Source organism: Strix aluco, chromosome W (genome assembly GCF_031877795.1).
Source record: "Strix aluco isolate bStrAlu1 chromosome W, bStrAlu1.hap1, whole genome shotgun sequence".
NCBI lineage: Eukaryota > Metazoa > Chordata > Aves > Strigiformes > Strigidae > Strix > Strix aluco.
In genome coordinates, this window is record NC_133970.1 from 45630970 (window position 1) to 45653299 (window position 22330).

Sequence of the window (22330 nt, forward strand, 5' to 3'; positions counted from 1 at the left end):
ACAATAACAACAATACTACTAATAAAAGAATATATATATAAAGCGATTGATGCACAATGCAATTGCTCACCATCCAGAACCCAACACTCAGCCCCTTTCCCAGGTGCAATCCCTCTTTCCCCAGCCAGCTCCCCCAGTTATATACTGAGCATGATGTCATATGGTATCGAATATCCCCTTGGCTAGTTCAGGTCAGCTGTCCTGGCTGTGCCCCCTCCCAGCTTCCTATGAAAATTTACTCTTGTCTCAGCCAAACCCAGGACAGTATACTGAATTTTGAGCAAATGCCTAGATTTCTAGTACAGAATGGAAAACTTCAAAATAAGCAGATTTTTTAGTGAGCAACAGGACATGCCTATTGATACCTTGACTAGAAGCTCTCCCTTAAATCTTACCAGAAGCAGAGTTCCTCAAGCTCAGCTTGCTGATGAACAATGCGGGAAAGTTTTATGATGGAAAAAACAAGTTATTTTTATCATGCAACTTGGCAGCAATAGGTTATCCAATACATATCTGTCCCAAACAATGCTGGCAGTGTATTTCAATTACTTAGCAAAGTAGCTGTGAAGGATATTATCGTCCTGTGCCCCACAAGACAGCTTGCTGTCAACTGGGCCAATACAATAGTCAACAAACCAGACTCCAGAAAGGATGCTAGATTCCTCCCAGCAACACCTACCATTGAAGCAATTTGATATATTTAGGCAGTACGGTGCTGGATTTTCACTTCTTTATTAACTAACTGCTCAAGGGGGTCTGATCAGCAGTAAGATAACATTAATGGCCTGACTTCATACTCCGCCATGAATCATTAATTCATGTAAACCTTTCAGCTCATGCTACTGCCAAAGACAATGGCTTGAAGAAAAGGAACAGTCTGGCTTTAGGTTCCCTGGAATCTTGGTTTGGATACGTTATCCTTGAAGTACAAGCAGCACCTAGATTATTATTAATTCCAAGACTCCATAAAAACTAAGAGTACAACACATTCAAAACAACACCCAAATACTCACCAAGTATTCCCCTGTTCTAAAGAAAAAAAAAAACACCAAACCAAAACCAACCAACCAAACAGAAAAAAACAAACCCACAAAAAAAACCAAAACAAAGAAACCAAAAATAACAGAACAACTGTAATGGTTCTGCTATGGTTTGGAAACCAGTGCCATGAGCGCAGCACTCTTAACACCTTCTGAATGCTCACATCTGACTGGGGTCTTTTTGAGCTCACTGCAGAGCCTCCTATGCAGTCACAGCCAGGAACATGGCCCTGTTCCTAGCCACAAGTGCAGATCTCTTCCAGGAGCTACTGCTTGAAAAATGCAGACCAAATCTTTCACTCCAATCCTACAAGTTATACTACTATCCCCTTTTCACAGCTACATTAAACTCCCAAATAAAAAATGCTGTATGAATTCCCAGAGCTAACAGGATAGGCAAGAAACACTTTCCTCAAATATCATTTCTACCTGCTTGCTTATCATTCAAACTGTAGGGTAGTCCACAGAGTACTAATAAACCCCTACAACTGGACTGATAACTGACTTTGAGTAATTTCAGAAAACTAATCCCCCCAGTGGTGGCTGCTGTTCTCTCATTCAGCATCAGCATCTGGCAACAAGTGATTCCACTGAGTAATCCTGGCAAAACTTAGAGAGATTGTTTTAAATTTCCTTCACAACTTCTCAATGCTTGACTGTATTAATAACTGAAGATGAAACAACACTGTTGTGGGTCTTCCTGATCCCATAATAATTATTTCTAATGGTCCACATGGCATATCTTTACAGTTTCAACATTTTCTTAAAGTTATTACAATTAAGGACTGTGTTCTACACAGTAACTTGCTGGTAATAAAGGGAAGACCTTGAAGATCATCTAGTCCAACCATTGACCTAACACTGACAGTTCCCAACTACACCATATCCCTCAGCGCTATGTCGACCCGACTCTTAAACACCTCCAGGGATGGGGACTCCACCACCTCCCTGGGCAGCCCATTCCAACGCCCAACAACCCCTTCTGGAAAGAAATACTTCCTAATATCCAGTCTAAACCTTCCCTGGCACAGCTTGAGGCCATTCCCTCTTGTCCTATCACTTGTTACCTGGTTAAAGAGACTCATCCCCAGCCCTCTGCAACCTCCTTTCAGGTAGTTGTAGAGGGCGATGAGGTCTCCCCTCAGCCTCCTCTTCTCCAGACTAAACCCCCCCAGTTCCCTCAGCCGTTCCTCGTACGACATGTGCTCCAGACCCTTCACCAGCTTCGTTGCCCTTCTCTGGACACGCTCGAGTCATTCAATGGCCTTTTTGTAGTGAGGGGCCCAAAACTGAACCCAGTCATCGAGGTGCGGCCTCACCAGTGCCGAGTACAGGGGCAAGATCCCTTCCCTGTCCCTGCTGGCCATGCTATTTCTGATGCAAGCCAGGATGCCATTGGCCTTCTTGGCCACCTGGGCACACTGCTGGCTCCTGTTCAGCCGGCTGTCAATCATCCCCCCCAGGTCCCTCTCTGACTGGCAGCTCTCCAGCCACTCCTCCCCAAGCCTGTAGCACTGCTGGGGGTTGTTGTGGCCCAAGTGCAGCACCCGGCATTTGGCCTTATTGAAACTCCTCCAGTTGGCCTCAGCCCATCGCTCCAGCCTGTCCAGGTCTCTCTGCAGAGCCTCCCTACCCTCGAGCAGATCAACACTCCCACCCAACTTGGTGTCATCTGCAAACTTACTGAGGGTGCATTCGATCCCCTCGTCTAGATCATCAATAAAGATGTTACACAGGAGTGGCCCCAAAACCCAGCCCTGGGGGACACCACTCGTGACTGGCCGCCAACTGGATTTAACTCCATTCCCCACAACTCTTTGGGCCCGGCCATCCAGCCAGTTTTTTACCCAGCGAACTGTGTGCCCATCTGAGCCTCGAGCAGCCAGTTTTGCCAGGAGAATGCTGTGGGAAACGGTGTCAAAGGCCTTACTGAAGTCAAGGTAAACAACATCCACAGCCTTTCCTTCATCCAATAAGCAGGTCGCCCTGTCGTAGAAGGAGATCAGGTTTGTCAGGCAGGACCTGCCTTTCATAAACCCATGCTGACTGGGCCTGATCCCCTGGTTGTCCATTATATGACTTTTAATGGCACTCGAGATGACCTGCTCCATGACCTTCCCTGGCACCGAGGTCAGACTGACAGGTCTATAGTTTCCTGGATCCTCCTTTCTGCCTTTCTTGTAGATGGGCGTCACATTTGCCACCCTCCAGTCCAATGGGACCTCCCCAGTCAGCCATGACTTCAGGTAAATCGTGGAAAGTGGCTTGGCGAGCACATCTGCCAACTCTTTCAGCACCCCTGGGTGTAACCCATCCGGTCCCACAGACTTGTGTGCATTCAAGTGGTGTAGCAGGTCTCTGACCACCTCCTCTTCAGCTGTGCTGACCTCAGTCTGCTCCCCTCCCCATCTCCCATCTCATGAGGCTGGGTGTCCAGGGAACAGCCAGTTCCACTGCTAAAGACTGAGGCAAAGTAGGCGTTGAGCTCCTCAGCCATTTCCTCATCCTTTGTTACTATGTTTCCCTCTGCATCCAGTAAAGGAGGGAGATTTTCCCTAATCCTCCTTTTGCTGTTAATGAATTTATAGAAACATTTTTTGTTATCCTTAACAGCTGCAGCCAAGTTGATCTCTAGCTGCGCTTTGGCTCTCCTAATGCTCTCCCTGCATAACTTCACTACATCTTTATAGTCTTCATGAGAGGCCTGGCCCCTCTTCCAAAGGCAATAGATTCTCCTTTTGTTTTTGAGATCCGGCCAAAGGTCCCTGTTTAGCCAGGCCGGTCTCCTTCCCCGCCTGCTTGTTTTTCAGCACACGGGAACAGCCCGCTCCTGTGCCTTTAAGACTTCGCTCTTGAAGTATGTCCAGCCTTCCTGGACTCCCATTTCCTTCAAGGCAGCCTCCCAAGGGATTTTGTTAATCAGTCTTTTGAACGGGTCAAAGTTTGCCCTCCAGAAGTCTAAAGTGGCAGTTTTACTAACTCCTCTCTTTATTACTCCAAGGATCGAAAACTCAATCATCTCATGATCACTGCACCCTAGACGGCCTCCAACCTTTACCTCCCCCACAAGCTCTTCCCTGTTCACAAAAAGCAGGTTCAGGAGGGCACATATAAAAGGATGTTTATATATACTGTAATATAAACATGAGAAATTTCTAAAAGGGTTTGTACCCCTGCTAGAAAGTGTTTAAAGGGTTCAAAATTAAAAAAAAAAAAAAAAAATTACTTGACTAAGCCTATTCAATTCTCGGTCTCAGCTGAGTGAAGGTTTTGGCATGTGGCTCCAGGGGCAGAGGAGCCTGGCCACCCCCAATGGAGCAAACAAAAAGCAGCAAGAACAGACAGCTATGTGACTTGCAGATCCAGAAGCCACAGCTGAGGTCGCTACTCTGTAGTATCAGTCAATCTGAACAGGAATGAATGTACTTCTCGTGCTAATTTTCAAGATATCTGGTCAGCGTAGGTGTCCAACATGTAGGGGGTAAGAGGGATGATTCTTCTTTTGCCAATAAGGGCACACTTTTGCCTCACATGAACAGGATTACCAAATCACAGCCTTTTATCAGATCAGACTCCTTGGCAAGAATCTTTTAAATTCAGTTTTTAAAATCCAGACAAATAAATAACAAGTGAGATACCTTTTCTGTTTCAGCCCTAAGAACAAATAGTGCCAGTCATTTTTATTGACATCTTACTTTTTTCACACTTCAGTATCAGGAAATAAAACAAAAACTGCAATATAAACAAACAGTATGTGTACCAACTGCTCACATATAAAATGAGTTGGTGAAAGACATTAGTAATTTCATACAAAAATACCATCTTTCCATTCCCTGTGTTTTGTTACGAGCTGCTGCATCGACAAGCTCCTACAAAACACTGCAACCAGTACACCATTCAGAAAGCATAGCAATGCAACTCTCTGGCAAAACAAGTCCTACACGACCAAAACCATTTCTACTCTTACTACACAGATCTACCCATAAAGTGGCATAGTCATTATAATAATAATTTTAAAAAAAAATCAGTATGAAAATATACTTCTGGGTGCAATTCAAGTTATATTTGAATTTTTAAATCATCTTGAAGGTTTGGGTTTTTTTTTTTACTGTGTTTTAGTCCGGCCATCTCAAACATTCTTAAACAAATTGTTACACTTAAATATGCCCTTCTGATTACTGGTCACATAACATCCAGTTTTCACCTTAAGACAATACAACCAAATAGTTCAGAGTCTATAACTTCAGTCTCTCCAATATCAGCCAACAATTCCCCAGGCTTTCATGTCCTGGTCTTTCTACTTACACATATTTCATTTTGTTTCAGAAATTATCCACAATCTATATACAGTCCCCAGCTTTTTATCCTTCACACCATATAACCTCCTCCCCTTTTCTGCATGATTTAGCAAACTGAAACACCTGTAGAACATGTTTGCCCACTGTGGAAAACTTCTTCCCTCTTCTACTCTGAGATCTCCCATAGTTAACCAAGCTCTCAGGTGACTTAGTTTTGAAATAACATTCAAATGATAGGCCAAAATTCTTCAAAAAATGAATTATATCTGAAATTCATACCCTAGCATACAAAATAGGAGCATGACTACAGAAGCTTCTGTATGAAGGGTTCCATTATATTGTTTAATATCAATGTGAACAATGAATGCACAGCATTAAAGTCAGGAAGAGAGTCTCTCTTCCTAAATCCTATGTTCTTTCTTTTTGATGGATGGACTTTTTATTCCCACTGGATCCATAAAGCTCCCTTGTGCTCTTACAGAGAGCACCTTCAGCCTGCAGTAGTAGAATGGGAGAGGAAAAGGGACCTGCAATGATTTTCACAAAATACTTTTGGTTACTTTAATGAAATATTAACTTTTTTATAATTGGGAAAAAGCAATAGAACAGACTACAACAAATGCATGGGTGCAACAGTGTCCTGGTTTAGCTAGGATAGGGTTAAGTTTCCCCAGCAGTGGGGGGGAGCTCTAGCCGGGTTATTCAGATACCATGCTGACGTCACATCCTGGCACGGGAGCGAGACAGTCGGTTAACACTAACACGTGTGTTATGCCATCTCTCTGCTCTCCCTGCTGTATCGGTACATATCTTGCTCTGTTCATTGTTATCACTGTTACTGTTATTGTTATTGTTGTTGTTGGTTGTGTTGCTATTGCACTGTTGTATTAAACCTTTCCTTATTTCAGTCTTGGGGCTTTGTCTTTCACTCCCTTTGTGGGGGAGGGGCAGCAGCCGCGTGGTCTCAGACCCCGGCAGGGACTAAACCACCACAAACAGTAAACAGCATTACTTTTTCCATCATGGCATTAAGTGCGTTCATCTATGTCACAAGTTGGATCAAAGATACAAGTGCACAACGTATTGCTTATTTCCCTTGTACATCAGGTACGTGTTCTACAGTAATATACAATAAGCCTGAAAAAATCAATGATGTATAAAGCATCTTCATGCAAATATTCTTGCTCTCCTCCTTGCTCCGATGCAAGTTAGCCAGGCCCCTCACACCACTTAAAGAGCTGAATGCCATCTTCCCCTAATGTTACCAGCTGACATCCTTGTGCTCAGCCAAAGCCTTAAGAACTATCAGGCAGTCTCCACTGTAGTTAAAAAACATGTGCCTTGTGGTGGATAAATTACATGTCATCAAAAAAAAGTGTCTGGACCCAGTACAATCAAAGAAATTAATTCTCTCAAAGCTACCTATTATTTCAAGGAAATTAGCTATTCAAGTAAAATACTTAACTAAGAACCATCAGTAACAAGGCACAGGCTGCTTTACAACAGAAACTGCTTTTCCTGAAATGGTTTCTGAACTGATATGGCCTCCTTGTTAAACACACCTTAGTGTTGGAAGATACCAGAGCTTGTCACACAGTTCCACAAAAATTGCCTTCCTCACAGGGAGGTGGAGGGGCCATTTCTCCCTGTCTAAGGCTGCAGACCCTCCATGCCATACACACTATCCTGCACCAGCAGAACTGGCCAGCATACAGGAGATCAGCAGTGACTGTATCACATAACGCACATCTCTGGGCAATCTGTTCCGGTGTCTCACCACTCTCACAGGAAAGAATTTCTTCCTTATATCTGTCCTGGTTTCGACCAGCATCGAGTTAACTTTCATTGGAGTATTTCATACCATGTGATGCCATGCCCAGGGATACAGGTGGGCGCGGGCTCTCTCGGGCGGGCGCCGTTTTCAGGTTCCGGTGCGGTCGCGTGTTGCTGGGGGGGGGGGCGGTCGCCACGCTCGGTAAGTCACTGCTGCATCTTACCCGTTCCTTTTTTGGACTCGCTATTGTTACTGTTGTTCTCTTGGTATATTTAATAAATGCTTTCTTTTTATTCAACCCACGAATTCTCTTCTTTTTGTCCCTCCCCTATATCACCAGAGGGGGGAGGTGAATGGCCGGCCACGTGGCCTCTGGCTGCCGGCTGAGCTCAAACCTCCACAGGTTTTGGCGCCCAACATGGGGCACTGAGGCTTTTCTTTTTGTTTGAGATGACAACAAAACGGGTAAAATGTGGATTGCTTGGCTCCTTAAGATCTTACCACCTCATTTGCAATACGTGTTTCCCATGCTGTTGCTCACCTTCCGTGAGAGGTGGGTTAAGGTTTTGTTTCTGTTGTACTATGTGATGCTCATCTATGATAGCATGCGGTCATCAGCCCTGGGGCTATTTACAGCTGTGTTTGAGAAATTCGGGGAGTTCAAATATCTGTGGAATGTTGACAAAAACATGTTTGCCGTGATGTTAGGAGTTAGTGTTTTCCTGCATGTGGTTCAGGTTTTGTTTATGGTTAAGCTACTATTTAAGAGTAACAGAGACTGCAGCCACTACAAGCCCGAGGACAGGCGCTGCAGCTGAACCAGAGAACCAACCCACAACAGTGTCAGTTGCTCCCAGACAGAAGAAGAAATACACAAAAAAATCCCCTCGCAGTGTACAGGGTGAGGATGAACCAGGCCCATCACGAGAACAGGAGGAGGCAGAGCCAGTGATAGTCACCCGATCCTTATCCCTGAGTGAGTTGTGAGACATAAGAAAAGATTCCAGCCGCCATCCAGGTGAGCAACTCGTTACCTGGCTGCTGCGGTGCTGGGATAGCGAGGCCAGTGGCATGGAACTAGAGGGCAGGGAGGTGAGGCAGCTGGGATCCCTGTGTAGGGAAGGGGGCATTGACAAGGCCATTGGAAAGGAGACACAAAATCTCAGTCTCTGGAAGCGACTCCTGTCAAGTGTGAGGGAGAGGTATCCCTTCAAGGAAGACTTTGCATGTCGACCAAGAAAGTGGACCACTATGGAAAGAGGCATTCAACACTTGAGGGAGCTAGCTGTGCGGGAGGCAGTTTACTATGACCCAGATAATGCACGGCTACCCACAGATCCAGATGAAGTCCGATGCACCCGGCCCGTGTGGCAGAAGTTTGTACGGAGCACACCCTCATCATATACCAGTGCATCAGCAGTAATGGACTGGAGAGACGAAGAGGGACCAGCAGTGGATGAACTGGCTCGCCGACTACGACAATATGAAGAAAGTGTCTCTTCCCCCATCATTGTGGCTGTGAACAAATTATCTCAAGATGTCCAGCAACTTAAGGAGAACATGTCCTACTCCCCACCTGCACGGACCAGAATCTCGGCTATTAGGAGCAGTCGTTTCTCTACTCGAGAGAACCGGTACACACCACGGGGGAAGCTGTGGCATTGCCTGCGTGACCATGGAGAAGACATGAAGAAATGGGATGGAAAACCGACCTACCTCCTAGAAGAGCAGGTATGTGAGCTGGAAGGAAGAACAAGTACAGAACGTGGTCCTTTCAGAAGAAATGCTGCTCCAGTTTCCAGTAATCAAGTGCCCAAATGGAGCAGAAAGGTCAACTTTGCTCATGATCCTATGAGAAGAACTCCTGACTTGTATTCACAAGAAGTGAGTGATCAAGATGAGGCTGAAACCCGTGCACACCACACTAACCCATTTGTCGTTAGCGAGTATTATGACCAACATTAGAGGGGCCCTGCCTCCAGCCAGGCAGAGGACAGGGACAACAGAGTTTACTGGACCGTGTGGATTCGATGGCCTGGCACATCTGACCCTCAGCAGTATAAGGCTCTAGTGGACACTGGTGCGCAATGCACCCTAATGCCATCAAATTTTAAAGGGGCAGAACCCATTTGTATTTCAGGAGTGACAGGGGGGTCTCAACAGCTGACTGTATTGGAGGCCGAGGTGAGCCTAAGTGGAGAAGAGTGGGAAAACCACCCCATTGTGAGTGGCCCAGACGCTCCATGTGTTCTTGGCATAGATTATCTCAGGAGAGGGTATTTTAAGGACCCAAAAGGGTATCGGTGGGCTTTTGGTATAGCTGCCTTGGAAACAGAAGGAATTAAACAGCTGTCTGTGTTGCCTGGTCTCTCAGAGGATCCTGCTGTTGTGGGATTGCTGAGGGTTGTAGAACAACGGGTGCCAACTGCCACTACAACCGTGCACCGACGGCAATACCGCATCAATCGAGACTCTCTAATCCCTATCCATAGACTGATTTGTCAGCTAGAGAGCCAAGGAGTCATCAGCAAGAGGCACTCCCCCTTTAACAGCCCCATATGGCCAGTGCGAAAGTCTAATGGAGAGTGGAGATCGACAGTGGACTATCGTGGCCTGAATGAAGTCACGCCACCGCTGAGTGCTGCCGTGCCAGACATGTTGGAACTGCAATATGAACTAGAGTCGAAGGCAGCCAAGTGGTACGCCACGATTGATATTGCCAACGCATTTTTCTCCATCCCTCTGGCAGCAGAATGCAGGCCACAGTTTGCTTTTACCTGGAGGGGTGTCCAATACACCTGGAATCGGCTGCCCCAGGGGTGGAAACACAGCCCCACCATCTGCCATGGACTGATCCATGCTGCACTGGAACAGGGGGAAGCCCCAGAACATTTACACTACATCGATGACATCATTATATGGGGTAATACAGCAGAAGAAGTTTTTGAGAAAGGGGAGAAAATAATCCAAATCCTTCTGAGAGCTGGTTTTGCCATAAAGCGTAGTAAAGTCCAGGGACCTGCACAGGAGATCCAGTTTTTAGGAGTAAAATGGCAAGATGGACGTTGTCAGATGCCAATGGAGGTGATTAATAAAATAACAGCTATGTCTCCACCAACTAACAGAAAGGAAACACGAGCTTTCTTGGGTGTTGTGGGTTTCTGGAGACTGCACATTCCAAATTACAGTCAGATTGTCAGCCCTCTCTATCAAGTGACTCGGAAAAAGAATGATTTTATATGGGGCCCGGAGCAGCGACAGGCTTTTGAGCAAATTAAGCAGGAAATGGTTCATGCAGTAGCCCTCGGGCCAGTTCGGACAGGACAAGATGTTAAAAATGTGCTCTACACTGCAGCCGGGAAGAATGGCCCTACCTGGAGTCTCTGGCAGAGAGCACCAGGGGAGACTCGGGGTCGACCCCTGGGGTTTTGGAGTCAGGGATACAGAGGATCAGAAGACCGCTATACTCCAACCGAAAAGGAGATACTGGCAGCATATGAAGGGGTCCGAGCTGCTTCAGAGGTGATCGGGACTGAAGCACAGCTCCTCCTGGCTCCCCGACTGCCAGTGCTGGGCTGGATGTTCAAAGGGAGGGTCCCCTCTACACACCATGCAGCCGATGCCACGTGGAGTAAATGGGTCGCATTAATCACACAAGGGGCTCGAATAGGGAGCCCCAGCCATCCGGGAATATTGGAAGTGATCACAAACTGGCCAGAAGGCAAAGATTTTGGAATGGCACCAGAGGAAGAGGTAGCACGTGCTGAAGAGGCCCCACCATATAATAAACTACCAGATAATGAGAAGCGATGTGCCCTGTTTACCGATGGGTCCTGTCGCATTGTGGGAAAACATCGAAGGTGGAAAGCAGCTGTATGGAGCCCCACACGACGGGTTGCTGAAGCTGCTGAAGGAGAAGGTGAATCGAGTCAGTTCGCAGAGGTGAAAGCCGTCCAGCTGGCCTTGGATATCGCTGAGCGAGAAAAGTGGCCGGTGCTCTGTCTCTATACTGACTCATGGATGGTGGCAAAGGCCCTGTGGGGGTGGTTACACGAATAGAAACAGAGCAACTGGCAGCGCAGAGGCAAACTCATCTGGGCTGCTGAATTTTGGCAAGATATTGCTGCTCGGGTAGAGAATCTGGCTGTGAAAGTACGCCATGTAGACGCTCACGTACCCAAGAGCGGGGCCACTGAAGAACATCAGAACAACCAACAGGCAGATCAGGCTGCCAAGATTAAGGTGGCTCAAGTAGATCTGGACTGGCAACATAAGGGTGAACAATTTATGGCTCGCTGGGCCCATGACTCCTCAGGCCATCAGGGAAGAGATGCAACATATAGATGGGCTCGTGACCGAGGGGTGGACTTAACCATGGATGTTATTGCACAGGTAATCCATGAATGTGAGACATGTGCTACGATCAAGCAAGCCAAGCGGTTAAAGCCCATTTGGTATGGAGGACGATGGTCAAAATATAAATATGGGGAGGCCTGGCACATTGATTATATCACGCTCCCACAAACTTGGCATGGCAAACACTATGTGCTTACAGTGGTGGAAGCAGCCACTGGTTGGTTGGAAACTCATGCTGTGCCCCATGCCACTGCCCTGAACACCATTTTAGGCCTTGAGGAGAAAGTCTTATGGCGGCATGGCACGCCAGAAGGGATTGAGTCAGATAATGGGACACATTTCCGAAACAACCTCATAGAGGCCTGGGCCAAAGAACATGGCATTGAGTGGATATATCACATTCCCTACCATGCACCAGCCTCTGGGAAAATTGAGCGATACAGTGGGTTGCTGAAAACTGCACTGAGAGCAATGGGGGGTGGAACTTTCAAACACTGGGACGTGCATTTAGCAAAAGCCACCTGGTTAGTCAATCCCAGAGGATCTGCCAAGCAAGCTGGCCCTGCTCAATCAAACCTCCTACATACCGTGGATGGGGATAAAGCCCCCGTAGTGCGCATTAGGAATATGTTGGGGAAGACCATCTGGGTTACTCCTGCATTGGGTAAAGGTAAACCCATGCGTGGGATTACTTTTGCCCAAGGACCTGGGTGCACTTGGTGGGTAGTGCAGAAGGATGGAGAAGTCCAGTGTGTGCCTCAGGGAGATTTGATTTTAGGTGAGAACAGCCAATGAACCAGACTGTCAAATAACCCTGTTATGGCAATTAGTGCCTTGCAACATCCCTGTGCCACATCCAAAGCCTCCTGCTCCACCGACTGAGCCAACTCCACCTCATTCCTCAGCCTTATAGACTGTCATAACAGATGGAACCCGAAGTTATGGACTAAATGAACTCAGCAGACATTGTGGAAGGATGGCCCATAGACTAAGGGAATGATATCTGTGAGACCTGGGAAAGGGGTGGTGGTTCCTTAGGATGGATTTGGAACCTGAGCATGACGTCAATGGTATGGAATGAGGTCTGGAGACTGTCCTGGTTTCGACCAGGATAGAGTTAAGTTTCCCTGGGTTGAGAGGGAGCACAGCTGGAGGGCCGGTCCAGACCAGTCATTGGAGTATTTCATACCATGTGATGCCATGCCCAGGGATACAGGTGGGCACGGGTTCTCTCGGGCGGGCGCCGTTTTCAGGTTCCGGTGCGGTCGCGTGTTGCTGGGGGGGCGGTTGCCACGCTCGGTAAGCCACTGCTGCATCTTACCCATTTCTTTTTGGACTCACTATTGTTACTGTTCTCTTGTTATATTTAGTAAATTCTTTCTTTTTATTCAACCTACAAATTCTCTTATTTTTGTCCCTCCCCTATTTCACCGGGGAGGGGGGAGGTGAACGGCCGGCCACGTGGTGTCTGGCTGCCGGCTGAGTTCAAACCTCAGCAATCTCTAATCTAAATCTACCCTCTTTCAGTTTAAAACTGTTACCCCTCGTCCTGTCACTACACTCCCTGAGAAATTGCCTCTCCCCATCTTTCCTGTAGCCCCCTTTAAGTACTGGGAGGCCGCTCTAAGGTCTCCCCAGAGCCTTCTCTTCTCCAGGCTGAACAACCCCAACTCTCTCAGCCTGTCCTCATAGGGGAGGTGCTCCAGCCCCCTGATCATCTTCATGGCCTCCTCTGGACCCACTCAAGCAGGTCCATGTCCTTCTTATGTTGGGGGCCCCAGAGCTGGACACAGTACTGCAGGTGGGGTCTCACGAGAGCAGAAGGGGACAATCTGCCCCATTTACTTAATATCTGACTTAGTCCTTAGAGCTGCTCTATGCCCAAGTTCGAAGTGTCACAGTCATTACAAAAGCAACAGTTTTCTTAGGGGTTTCTTTGTAAGTAAAAGTTCCATAGAGTTTTCTGGACATACCTTTTGTTCTTATGCATTCTTCTTCCCATACCTAGGCTCAGCCATAAAAAGCAATCAAATCTAAAGATATGCCAGCTCATTACTTCCAACTACTTTTCTTCTCTCAATCCTCATCCCAGACCTTCCTTACTCTAGGCAGAACAGATATAGTTTGGTCCCAAATGTAATCACAGTCAGGCCTCTTCAATTCATGTGGAGCAAGGGACAAGAAACATAATCTAGAAGGAATCCCACTTTCTTATAGCTCTTCACTCACTTTTTCTAGCATCGCATACAGCCACAAGCAATCTCGTGAACGGTCAAAACACCAAACAGTTCAAGCTTTTTAGGATGAAAACAGTATACCAGGCATCACTCAAAACAATTATAACGTAGGTTCATAACATGGTTCTTGAGCAAACACAATTTAATAAGCACTCAGTACCAAATTCAAACAGTATTTGCAGTCATGTGATAAAGGAAAGTCCATTGCACCAATTCATTCTCAAGATAACACTGACATAAATTCCTGTGTGTGTGTGAAAAAGGCAGGCAAAAAAAAAAAAAAAAAACACCAAAGATGAAATACAGCAGAAATCAGGCTGCTAGCTGAACATTTGAGAGCAGCTGGAAGTAAGACACACAGTTTGTAAAGTGAAGCAAAAACTGACAAGCATGCTCATTTAACGGAGACAGATGAAATAAAATTTGTTGGTTCTTTCAGTTCGTTTCTCCTGGCCTACAGGCGCGCGCTCTCTCTCTCTCACAGTCAGACCATTGCTACCCAATCCCCAAACACCAACAGGCACAAAAGGAGCTGTTCAGCTATATCAGTACGGTTGTAGAGATGAACCACATACAGAATAAAAGCCAAAACTGTTGCATACTGGTCAGGCACGCAGGCATCTGTTCACAGAAATAACATAGGTAGTTTCTCTCTACAGGTTACCAGCAATGCATCCTAGACATCTACTGGAATATGGAGCCAGCCCACTGGGATTTGAACAAACCCAGTATTTTATAGGTGCAGCAGATTTTCAAGGCTAGAAACAGCCATTGAATATTTCTACGTGGATAAGAACAGGCAAAAATACTTCTGTTCTCCCAAAATTCTAGGCTGGCCAGACCTGAACCAGCATCACTGCAAAAGCTGGAGTACTGAGTGATCATATCAGAACTGCCCAGGACCACAATGCCACGACAGCCTGGGAAGCAAGCCAATAGCCAGTGAGCACAGTGCTGGAACAGCTCCTGATAATAGGTCAGGATTTGTTTTTTCTCCTACTGAAGGGCCAAGTTTTACCAATGTCATTTTCTCCTGAGGGAGTAAAACTTCAAACTCAATTTAAGCACTTGAATGATGCAACACGATGGTGAGGAGACCAAGTTGTAACTAATAACCTCTTTTCAACTACCCCTCAGAGGAGTTGTGTTAGCTGCTGACAAATCTGTATTGCACAAAATTACTCTGTAGAGCATTGGAAATATTACTTTATGTTTGGATTGACTACTTATAAACTGAGTTTGAAGACTGTAATGGATTTATGACAGTATTTAAACAGCTTTTTGAGTTCTAAATGTTAATTATCTCCATCCCTATTATTGCCCAGTGTTTAAATGGTACCCAAATGCAACTGATTATTCATATTTATGTCTTCATATATCATCTTTGTTCTAGGATTATGAGTGTAAACTTATTAAGCAATCAGAGACAGAAACCTTTTACCTTAATGAGTGTAAAGCCTGTGAAGCATCTTCTCTTTGCACATTCTAAGTTCAGTTTCCCACATTATACACCTGTTGCATTTAAGGTGACGAATTAATTTGGTAAGAAATTAATCCTCTTGTGTTCTATCCAGTCCTCAGAGATTAGAGGGGCTAGGGGCAGCTGGACTTATCTCTTAATAGCTATGCCAATTGGGGCTGTGACTATAGGCCTGACACCAGATGCACGAACAGCCCCTATGCTGTAGGTCCGGTGGCATTCAAGAGAAGCAGTCAGGGTCACGAATAGTACAGTTTGTTCTTATGCAACATCTACAGACTCTTTGAGATTGCCTACGATAAATGCACAAACTGCAGGTTGGCTGTATAGCACTACACACAAAACCCAATTGCAATTACACACTTAATGTCCGCAGAGTTGGGCAAAATATTCCTTGAGAAAAGCAGAAGAGCAGGAGCTAAATCTGTATAGTTGTGTCAAATATTCCTTGAGAAAAGTACAAGAACAGGACCGTGCAGCCTCCACCTCGCTTTGCATTCCTCCTTGGTGCCACGGCAAAACAAATCACTGGATCTCCATCCCGTCCTGTGTTTGTTCTGGGCACCACGTGTTAGGGGAATGTGTGTTTTGCAGTTTTTTCACTGTTTTGCTTTTCCCACACTTCCAACAACACCCTACATAGTGATCTGTGCTTGATGCACAAACCTAGCAGGTCTAGCACTGAGACACACACACAGTGTTTGGCTATCATAGTGACTACAGAAAAGGAGAGACGGGAAAGCATAACTCCTTCCACACCAGAAGAATGGGTGCTGTGTTTGCTCTACAATGTAGAGAGGTTAAAGTTTTCTCCTAAATTTACCAGAGCTCCATAGCCTCCAATCTGCATTACCCACGCAGAGTTCATTGTCTCCACCACACCTCCGGCATTCTCCATACAGAATCACAGAATCGTCTAGGTTGGAAAAGACCTTGAAGATCATCTAGTCCAACCATTGACCTAACACTGACAGTTCCCAACTACATCATATCCCTAAGCACTAAGTCAATGTTACTCTTAAACACCTCCAGGGATGGGGACGCCACCACCTCCCTGGGCAGCCCATTCCAACGCCTAACAACCCCTTCTGGAAAGAAATACTTCCTGACATCTAGTCTAAACCTTCCCTGGCACAATTTGAGGCCATTCCCTCTTGTCCTATCACTTGTTACTTGGTTCAAGAGACTCATCCCCAGCTCTCTGCACCCTCCTTTCAGGGAGTTGTAGAGGGCCATGAGGTCTCCCCTCAGCCTCCTCTTCTCCACACTAAACACCCCCCGTTACCTCAGCCGCTCCTCGTACGACATGTGCTCCAGACCCTGCACCAGCTCCGTTGCCCTTCTCTGGACACGCTCGAGTCATTCAATGGCCTTTTTGTAGTGAGGGGCCCAAAACTGAACCCAGTCATCGAGGTGCGGCCTCACCAGTGCCAAGTACAGGGGTCAGATCCCTTCCCTGTCCCTGCTGGCCACACTATTTCTGATACAAGCCAGGATGCCATTGGCCTTCTTGGCCACCTGGGCACACTGCTGGCTCCTGTTCAGCCGGCTGTCAATCAACCCCCCCAGGTCCCTCTCTGACTGGCAGCTCTCCAGCCACTCCTCCCCAAGCCTGTAGCGCTGCTGGGGGTTGTTGTGGCCCAAGTGCAGCACCCGGCATTTGGCCTTATTAAAACTCCTACAGTTGGCCTTAGCCCATTGCTCCAGCCTGTCCAAATCCCTCTGCAATGCCTCCCTACCCTCGAGCAGATACGGCCCTGTGTTATCTCCTCTTCCCCTGTATGACCATGTTCCCACACAATAGATCCCTTCCACAAAACATAACTGCTAGTTCAACCATGTAGCAGAACAAGACTACATTGCAGACTGTATCACTACACAAATAGAAGTATCTTAATAACTCAAAGTTATAAAATTGAGTATGATTTAGAAGATATGGATGTCAGCATCATGGTCAGTGGATTTTTGGAAAGTCAAAAGACCAACATAAATGTTATTAGCATGATAAGTATGAATAGCATGACGGCTGAAGTTTTAGAGTTCATAAACGAATAGTGCTTGATTACCACTATAATCCTTTAGCTACTGGCTACATGGATAACAACTGAAGTGGGACAACCTCACACCTGAAAAGTTATTCTGAACTGAGTGCCTGTGCATCCACACACTTAATACAAGTATCTCTCACATTGGTGACCATTAGTGCTCAAAGCAGAAGACTGGGCAAGGGTGTTTTCCAGCAGTTATTCCTTCAGTAAAAATAATTTTAATTGTCCTTTATACCTGTATCGGGTCTGGCTGAGCCGGAATTGGTTTTCCCCTGTAGCAGCCCCCATGGTGCTGTGTTTGATGCTGGGAGCTGGCAGGGTGTTGATAGCACCCTGGTGGTGTGGCTACTGCTGAGTGGTGCTTACACAGCACCAAGGCTCTTTCCGACATTTCCCCCCCACAGTGGGACGGGGTGGGCAAGATCTTGGGAGGGGACACAACCAGGACAGCTGACCCCAACTGACCAAAGGGATATTCCAGACCATCTGACGGCTGCTCAGTATAAAGCTGGGAGAAAGGAGGAAGGGGGGGGGGGTCACCCTTGGTCCTCCGAGGCAACCCCTCCGCGTATGGGAGCCCTGCTTCCTGAGAAGGCCCGACATCGCCTGTTCATGGGAAGGAGAGAATAAATCTGTTTGCTTTTTTTGCTTCCGTGCATGGACCTTTGCTTTGCTTATATTAAAACTGCTGTTGTTTTACCCACAAGGGTTATTTTCTTTTCCTATCTTATTTTCTTTCCCCTCTTTGCCCTGTTGAGAAAGAAAGGGGAAGGGGGGGAAGTGATAGAGTGACTTGGTGGGTACCTGGCATTTAGCCAAGGTCAAACCACCACAATACCCCTACAACATTGTATGTCTGAAATGCTCAGCAAACAGTAAGGAAAATTACATTGTTTAGGTAAGACATTAAGTCCCATCCTATTGCAAACCACCCTGATACTGTGAAGCATTTCTGAAGTTTATATTAAGTTATTAATAAAAAAATAAAGTTTCTGGTGATGACTTTCTTTTCAATAGAATACCTGCTTTCTAAAGGTCAATAAAATATGCTTAAATGTATTTTCATTTCATAATCTGCAGAAAATGCGATATGGAAAACATCCATCTCTTTCAGGAAACAGGCTTTACAGTTTACTAGGAAAAACAGTTTCTCATACATTGAGAACCAACTCTTTGGTAAGAGGATGCTTGTTACATCTCTCATGAATTAAAATTATGTGCAAATAAACATCCACCTTGCACAAAGAACTTAACTTGGGATTCATATACAATAAAGATTTCCTTTATGATAAACAATTTGAGCACAAAGTGTTCCTTCAAGTCCTGATATAAATCTGTTCCTGCCAAGCTAGTATCTCACTGCTTCAGCCTTTCGCCTTCACAACTGTAGTGGCAGCCCCACTGCCTTTCTGCCTGCTTTCCTCACACTGCCCTCTTCCCAGAATTACCATCCCAAAGATTAATCTTTCACCAGATCAATACATGGTGAAAAAATAAGCAAGGATCCTTTTAGTTAAAATGAACCTGACCCTTTAGCAAACCCTTCGTTCAGGGACTCATTATTGCACTGCTGGTATCCTTGCCTTTCCTTTCCCCATCAACTTTATCCCCTCTTCTTGTTATTACTATCATCTTCATTTATTTATTTTGACACCTATCTTGAGATTTCAAGAGCTTCAAATGGGCTGAATGCAAGTGCTGTCATGTCTGATAAAACTTTTTTTTTTTTTAAATCAGACCAAAAAAAATAATCAAAGCATCTCTGCCTACATTGCTTTCTCAATGACAAATATTCACAGCTTCTATTTTGTCCATGGAAATCCAGTATTTCAAATAAGATACATAATGTTATATTTATTCAGTTCAATGCTCCCATTAGTAGCACAAGATAAATACTAGCTTTGATTAAAAAGCAATTTCTGCAACAAAAGGAAGCTTCATTTGATAGGAGCAAGGCCTACCTCTATTTTATATACACATTAGCGGAAATGTATGCATAATCAAGGGAAAGAGACCCTGTGAGTAAAAATTATACAACCTAAAAGGACCAATACATATTATACTTCCTCAGCCTCCAGATCATGGAAAAGAAAGGTACTAACCCAGAAACAGGGGAATTGCCAAAGATTTGTTTTAGTTTTCCCTACTGGAAAGAGGCACAAGAGATCACATACAGTATTGCATGCTACTTCAGTGCCCTGGTTTCAACTGGGATTGAGCTAATTTTTCTTCTTAGTAGCTAGACTAGTGCTGTGTTTTGGATTCAGTATGGGATTTGGTATGAGAAGAATGCTGATAACACACTGATGTTTTCAGTTGTTGCTAAGAGATCAAGGACTCTCCAACTCCCCATGTCCTGCCCATGCACAGGTGTACAAGAAGCTGGGAAGAAGCAGAGCCAGAGCACCGGACCCAAATTGGCCAATGGAATATTCCATATCATGTAACGTCATGCTCAGTATAGAGAGGAGGGTTGGCCAGGAAGCAGGCTCTCCCTTCCAGGATTGTGGTTTCAGGATTTTCCCTACTCTGGGATCACTACCCAGGAATGGGCTGGGCATCAGTTGGCAGGTGGTGAGCAATTGCATTGTGCATCACTCATTTGTATATTCTATTATTACTATTATTATCATAATTTTTTAAATTTCATTTTATTTCAATTATTAAATTGTTTTTATCTCAACCTATGAGTCTTCTTACCTTTACCCCTTCAATTCTCTCCCCCCATCCCCTGGGCAGGGGAGCAAATGAGTGGCTGCGTGGTGCTGCTGGCTGGGTTTAAACCACAACATTCAGTTAGCAAAAACGTGCAGAATTGAGGTCCGTACATCTCCCCAACACACCCAGCGTGGCACAGGCACCCAAACAGTCTCTGGGAGCAGTGCTACTGCACTGCACGGTGCTACAGAAAATAACGTCCCCATAGAGTCCCCAAGTTTATATATTTGCATGGTGTTGCACTATGATTTGCAGATACATCAACACCAGGAGACAATGAAACGGCCCATAGTAATGAAAACAATGCCTGACCATACTCAGAGAATTTGACTCCAAAATATTCAGGGGCTATCTATGACTTTTCTATACATTAGAGTAAGTTTCAGCAGTTATTTTCATATATTGAATAAAAGTACCACTACCATTTACTGGCAATTTTAGAAATGACTCCTGAGAAGCATTACAAGCTGTCTTGTTTGTCAGTCCTTTATAATTATTAAAACATGCTAATGTCCTGAATTAACACAGCAAGTAATGTGAGACTGAGATGTGGTGGTGATGAAAGACACTGCATTCCTATTTAAACATTTCAAGCTGTCTGAATAACTTTCAGTAATACTTATATTTATCACTCAGAGCCACAAAACATCTCAATTGCAATCTACTCTAATCTCAATATTTAAAATAACATCTTTTAAATAATTCTTACCAAATGCCTATATATCAATTCTATTCCAAACTACATTTTTCATCACTGATGTGAGCAACCAAGTCTATGCTATAGCTAAGAATCTTTCAGATTTACCTATTTACCTTCTAAGTAATATAAATTCTTCCTATCAGTAAACACTTGCTTAAAGGTTCACAGGATTTAAATGGGATCCATCTCAAGTGATGGGCTACATTTTTTTAATTGCTTCATTCTTATTTCTGATTTAACAATGAACATAAAGATGACCGGGTGTGGGTCTTTTGTAGTTGCTACATGAGGAGGAAAGTGAAGCTGTGACTGAATACAGTAAGTTAGTAATACATTAGATTCTGAACAAGATATACACTACTGAAAAGATGAGTAATATCCACTTGATCTCTAGAATTAACCCTGTAAGAGTTTGCAAATACCTCTGAAGACACTGCTGTGAGAAAACACGTTCTATTTCATATACTTCTGCTCAAAATATTTGCAGTATTTGTTTTTAAAAATATTCTCTTCAGTTTTTCTTCCTGTGAAGTACTTACAGCAAACCACACACTAAGAAATTCAATCAATTATGGATAGCATGAAAAGTTTTTTTTTAAGGGGGAAATTGTATAAACTGGAATAAACCACACAGAAGAAACACTCCGAATAGATCCATTACAGCTGGAAAAACTGAGACGCTGGCAACTCATGGGGAGTTCTCAGTCTGCTTTTTAAATTCAAGTCCATACAGAAAAAAAAAAAAAAAAATTATATATCACGTCTCTATATACTATATCTCTAATATATATATTATGTCTCTAAAGAAGAGTGTTTAGCCAGATCTCCAAGGCCATGCTTTCCCTTTCCAGGCAGCTCTTCCGTCATCTCTCTTCATCACCCACAGCAGTCGTGGTCACAAACCTTTTGGCCCCCACGCCTGCCCCCTGCTAGCCGTCCATACCGCGGGTCCACGGCCACAGTCCGAGCTGGCGCCCCGCTGCCCACACGCGCGGGATACACTGGGCGCATCCGCTTCTGGAGGGGCGACGGTACCGACGTCGCCGCTCTGCCCCGCGGCAGCGATCGCCGCTCCCCTGGGACCGACAGGGACCACAAAGCAGGCGGCCGGGGGCTGTTCAGATACCCACCACCACCCCCACGCGAGAGCCAGGTGGGCGGGAGGCGAAGCCCGAGAGGAGACAGACCCCGGCCCGCCAGGACTAGGGGTGAGGAAGCCTCCCCGCACCACATACGGGATGCGGCGCCGCCCGACCGCCGGGGAAGAGGTACAAAGCCGCCGCCCGGTACTCACTGAGTCGCTCAGAAACCTCCGCCAAGTTTCGGCGGCGCTGCGGGCGGCGACACGTGCCGCCCACCCCGACGAGCGCCGACACCATCGGAGCGCCTCAGTGACGGGCCACCGAGGCGACGCCGTCGGACATCGCACTTCCTCCGCCGAGCCGGCCCCAACTTCTGAGACAACAACAACCGAAAACGACAAGCGAGAGCAACTAGACGAAAGGCTGAGCCTGCACCCTCTCCCGTGGGGCGGAGGACAACTGAGGAGCGCAGGCCCCTCCCCGCACTCCCACCTCCGCTCCTCAGCCGCGGACAACCCACCAAGCTCCGCCTTCGAAACACTCTCTTCACTCCGCGCCTGCCCTGTCCGCCAGAGCGCGTGACGCTCAGTGGTCGCC

General features: G+C 45.8%; 1 protein-coding gene across 4 annotated transcripts in view; it reads right to left on the bottom strand.

Annotated features, from left to right (window-relative positions):
• The window catches only part of LOC141917636 (growth hormone receptor-like), a 176086-nt gene extending 154025 nt beyond the window's left edge, over positions 1-22061 (bottom strand). For all 4 annotated transcript variants that reach the window (XR_012621382.1, XR_012621381.1, XM_074810986.1 and 1 more), the window contains exon 1: positions 21946-22061. The gene's annotated coding sequence lies outside the window, so the exon portion shown is untranslated. The remainder of the gene's footprint in view (positions 1-21945) is intronic.
• Between the last annotated feature and the right edge of the window lie 269 nt (positions 22062-22330).